The sequence below is a fragment of the Lolium perenne genome, chromosome 7 (genome assembly GCF_019359855.2).
Source record: "Lolium perenne isolate Kyuss_39 chromosome 7, Kyuss_2.0, whole genome shotgun sequence".
Classification (NCBI taxonomy): Eukaryota; Viridiplantae; Streptophyta; class Magnoliopsida; order Poales; family Poaceae; genus Lolium; species Lolium perenne.
Window position 1 is genome coordinate 263,284,290 of NC_067250.2, and position 5,372 is coordinate 263,289,661.

General features: G+C 46.2%; 1 long non-coding RNA gene across 1 annotated transcript; it reads right to left on the reverse strand.

Moving 5' to 3' along the window:
• Positions 1 to 271: 271 nt before the first annotated feature.
• On the reverse strand, positions 272 to 5,063 carry LOC127312965 (uncharacterized). Its single transcript, XR_007858709.1, has 2 exons — positions 4,790 to 5,063; positions 272 to 865 (listed from the first exon to the last, which is right to left on the reverse strand). It is a non-coding gene; the product is annotated as an uncharacterized lncRNA (long non-coding RNA).
• Positions 5,064 to 5,372: the final 309 nt, after the last annotated feature.

The following is a 5,372-nucleotide window of genomic DNA, read 5'->3' on the forward strand; positions in this document are numbered from 1 at the left end:
TTGAGTAATGTTGTTCCTAGCGTCCTATTCCCGATGGCTCACCCGCGAAGGGCGTGGTGACCTTGATCTTCGGGTTCCTATCTCGTGCCGAGCACTATTGTGACAGCGTGAAGTTTTGTCGGGTCTAGGGGCGATATTCCTTCCTAGAAACTCTGCTCTACCCTGCCTAAACCAACAAGGGTACAACGGTGCATATTTGCCCGCGGGTCGTTGAGTAATGGCTGGGTAGCCATTAGATAATTCTGACAAGCTACAATCGTGGCTTGCGGTGTTCGGATGTATGTTTCCTCTCGAGTCTACTGACATGAAGGATAAGTCAAGGTCTTTGACCAAGTTACGTCGTTGATTTTTCGGAACAAAACTGAACCGAGATGTTGATCTTTTCTGCTGATTCCCTGCCCTGAAGCTTGCACCTCCCGTAGAACTCAATTGCATTTGCCTGATGCTCAATGCGTCGGCCTTCTCCTTGCGAGCATCGAGATCTCATTCAGCTTCATTAACTTGAGCTTTTGTCGATCGAGGATATACTGATACGCCATGAGTTCATCTCGAGACGCATCATCTCCCATGAGACACTTGCCGCTCGCGGCGTCCCTCACTTTATCCCAAACAGTTTGCCTGATCCGAAGCACTTTCTTTCTTGGTTCTAAGAGCCTTCAGCGTGAGCGTTGTCGCCGTTATCACCACCGTTGTTGCCAGCAGGTGGTGGTTGGTGTTGCTCGGGCTGTCGTTGTTATGTCCTTTGCTTGGTAAAGCGTGCATGGTCCACTAAGGGGTTACCAATGGAGTCGAGTTCTCCGTCTTCATCAACGTTATAATCATCATCACCATCGCCTGGATGTCTCCTTATGTCGACCATACACACCTGATGATGTGATAGGTTGCTTTTGTTAGTACCAAAATCAAGGTATGAGTTGAATTTCCTGATAGGATACTATCGCCATTGTGTTCATTGTTTATGAAGTCCTCGAGATCCTCGTCTCTGAGTGCTTGATCAATCGATGCATGACCGTTAGAGCGCATGGAGACGCCATCAAACATATCAGCGAGATCCCCCAGGCTCGTCGAGTAGCCGATGTTGCTTCTGATGATCGGTGACGAGTTTACCTCGCCTGTGGATCCAACAGAGGATGTCGATTATGTTGCTGATGCGGATCCTTCCGTCGATGAACCCGAACAGATCGGATCTGAGAGGCAAAAAATTCCTTATGTGCCGATGCAGAAGTCGAGGCTTCCGATCACCAAATCCAACCCTTGGCCAAATTTGCCAAAAGCCGAGAGAAGGGCGGGTGGGTGCGGTAAAATTGATTGAACCAACGCATACCTTGGCACCAGTGACATCCGGACCTAGGGCTCAATAGGATTGATAGGATACTCATACCAACAAGTTGCAACTTGTTTTGTAGAAGCTCATATCCAAATAACTCCGAGTTTAAGCGTGCTTGGCCTAGAGCCATCCTAGATGGTTGACCGACTAGGAAGTCTTTCCCCGGTGCGCACTAGTGAGGACATAGTGCGCAAGAAAGACATGTGTTGGTCTGTGGGGCTAGTCTAGATATCTTAGAGAGCTGACAGGGGTAACGATCCCGACCGGGGGTGGCCGGGGTGTTACAGCACCCAAAGTCATCGAGTTGTTGCTTGATGAAGAACGCGTCGAATCCATGCTTCCAGCACCCACGCTCCCCACGGACGGCGTCAATTGATGATAATTAACCTCGGAAATTCACGTGGTTATGGACTTCGGGGTTCGAGGAAAGAGTGCGCTTGTGATTTCGTCGACTTGTCCGACAAACGAGGTATCCAACGTATATTGACTAGTGGCTAAAGTTGCCGAGATTGTATTTAATCTAGGGTTACAATGAGGTGTCGTAAGACAAGGTTATGGACTCCCTTCCCGGTGGCTCCTCCTAGCCCTTATATAGTGGGCTAGGTCTGAGAGTCCATGCCCGGGTCGGTTACATGTCATATGCCGGTTTACCCGATATGGGCCTAACTTGCCTATTTTATATTGCTATTGGGCTTATCCTTCCTTCCAGCTTGAGCTTGCGTGGGCCTTGTTTACTTGTTCTCACATCTGCGCTAGGGGTAGCCCCATATGGTATACCCATGTCAGGGCGGTGGCAACTCAGTCACGTGTAAAAGATAGAGGGATGGCGATACTACCGCACACCAGCACCAAAGGGCTTCCAGATAGGTTCTGAACTTGGCCGCCGATGACGAAGAGTAGTAGCCAAGTATAACCTTAGCTCCACGACAACACCCCCAAGAGGGTAAAAACGGTAAGCGTTGCCGAGACCGAACGGTCAAGGGTTTTCACCTAGAGCCCTGGCAGGGGGAGGTGACCACGACGACGACCTCAAGAGGGATCCGACACCTGTAGGTGGCATCATCGATGGCGCCGGAGTGTTGTACTTTCATAGGAAATCACAACATCACCACATCGAGGTATCATGGCCAACCCGATGTCAACAAACTAAGCCTCCAGAACACGCTCCGGGAGCCTCCATTGACAAAACACCGACGACCCCAAGGCCCCCTCCACCCGCTCCTTGCCACCCACATACCAAATAGATGAACCACCACCACCGTAACATCGCTTGTCGGAGAGCCGAACGCGCACTCCAGCTTCCAGGGCCGCCGCCCCGACATCCCAAGCACCACTAGTTCTAGGCTAATGACATTAACAATAGGTGTCGAATAATGCGAATGAGATGAGAAAAATGGACACGACACCTCCATGCCATCCACAAGCCAAACCTAGCACGATGTGGCCACCGGACCTAGGCTCTCCTAGCCCAGACCAGGCCGGTCGGGCACAAGACTGATAGAGACGGGGGCTTGCGTCGCCCAGCCCTGCGCGAACGACACGAGATGCCACAAACACGCGATACCGGTCGATGCCCATAGAGCCTAGATCAGGCCCAGATCTAGCTCGCGCCGCCAGAAGCCACCGCAACCGCCCTTGCTTGCACCAGGAACCTCTGTCGTCGCCCCTCTGCCACCAACCAAACTACGCCTCCACGATCAGGGCCAAGCCTGCGCTGCCCGCAACCAGACTTGGTGGTCGCAAGAGAGCAGCCCCCAGTCTCCACGCACACCACGGACACGCCATCGCTCCACAAAGCCACCATGTCGCCGCGCCCCTCGCTAAGCGTGCCACCGACACTAGTAGACAGACCCCCCTTTAGTACCGGTTCTAAAGGGTCTTTAGTACCGGTTTTGGAACCGGTACTAAAGATTCGGTACTAAAGGCCTCCCACCTTTAGTACCGGTTCCTTACGAACCGGTACTAAAGGCTATTTTCGTTTAATTTTTTTATCTATTTTTTCCTAATTATTTTTCACTCCTTTTTTTATTTTATTTTTTTCACTCCCTATTTTTTTATTTTTCTCCAGAATTTCTAGTATTTTCGTTAGTCTCTAACTACACTTCATCTCTAGTCAAATTACTTACCCGTGGTCAAACTTCCCGGTCGGTCACCCATCCTCACACTACTCCCGCACTAGCACGCTTAATTTCCGAGTTCCATCCCGTTCCACTTCCAAGTGCTTCGCGCGCATGTATGTGATAGTAGTATCATATCAATCCTATTAACATGTTGGTCGATGTCACACTTCTTTATTGTTTAAAATCCAAATAATTCTTTTAATAAAAAAGTAATGATGTAATAATAATGTTGAATAAATAAATAAATTTCATTTTTTTAATTTGTATTATTTTTAATTATTTTTTAAAATTTTAATATTTTTTTACCAAACCTAAAATCTGAAAATTTGAAAATCTTATAATTTGCTAAAAGTAATAGTAATATTTTAGGACTCAAAAGATCTTATAATTATTAATTTTAATTTTAAAAAAATAAAAAATATATAAATTTCTAAATTTCTGGAAAAAAATAAAATCTTCCCGCTTTCATATTTTCAGAATCTAAAAATGGCTAACCGGGTAAACCCAGGTGAATTCAGATGTAACTTTTTCTCACGATGATTTTGATATATTATACGCATTTTTCCGACGTCGTATGCAAAAATTAATGCGATTTTACCATTTTTAATTTTTTTTTTGCAAAAAAGTCAAAATTCAAATTTCTTAATTTCACCGAATAGTAGGTTGCATAACATACAAGAATCTGAAAACATTTTATTTTTTTAATTTTCTATCATTTTTATTTGTATTTTACAAAACAAAAAATGACCCTTTAGTACCGGTTCGTGTCACGAACCGGTACTAAAGGTTTTCCGCATGACGCTAACCCTTTAGTACCGGTTCGTGACACGAACCGGTACTAAAGGTCCTTACGAACCGGTACTAAAGGCCTGGGCAGTGCAACCGGTACTATTGCACCCTTTAGTACCGGTTCGTAAGGAAACCGGTACTAAACGGTTGGACGGAAGCCCCTTTTTCTACTAGTGCGACCCGTCCCTCGTTGGAGCGAGGAGGGAGGGAGAGAGCGTTGCGAACCCTCACCGAGGTCCTGTCACCCACTAGTCTAAGTGTGTTTGTATTTTTTTTGAGAAGATAAAACTCCACAATATTACACATGTTTCAAAGAACAAGAAAATTAAGGGCTAATAAACACACGTGTTTGCTTATTAGGAAACTTTGAGAAAATACATAGAATATCGAGATATATAAGCCAATTTTTGTGCCATTTTTTTAGCATTTCAATATATATTTTCTAGGTAAAGGAAGCATATGCATCTGAGATCAAAAGTGCATTTCTAAAAATTAAGGGCTAAATAAACACATGTGTCTCCTTTTTTTTTGCTGGTTGTGAAAGAAAGGTCACCATGAAAAAGCCCCATGTCTCCAGCGCCGACTGGAGTTTTGCCGCCTCTTGGGCATCTGGGTTGGGCCCAGACAGGCGGCCTAGGTCGATGACGGGTATCGGTGCAGCGCCTGCGCTAGCGGACGGGCGGTCCTGCGGCGGTATGACATAGTGGGCAGGTACAACGCCGGAGAGTTCGTGCACTATCTGCTCCGGACTCGCTTCTTTCTTCTTTGTCCCTTCCATGTTGCCCGCCCGGTGGTTTACTTTCTTTTTTTGGAATGGTATTTAGGGATTTTATTCGACTGGTACCATAAAAGGTATACATGAGGCCTATATATAGTGAAGCTAAACCGTCGTACGTCAGCATGGCTGGCCCAAAATAATCAATTTAGCTGTCTACCACCTATTTTTTTTGTTTGTTAGCTTATCACGTGTACCACGTGATAGCTGCCTACCACCTACTAATATACACTTCAATAATCGTGGTGCCTAAGATTCTATTTTCAGTTAATCATGGTGGGTAGATGTCGTACGTTAGCACACGGAGAGGGATGCTCACTTTTTTATTTCCGCCCACCAGTTGTGATCACATTCACGCTTC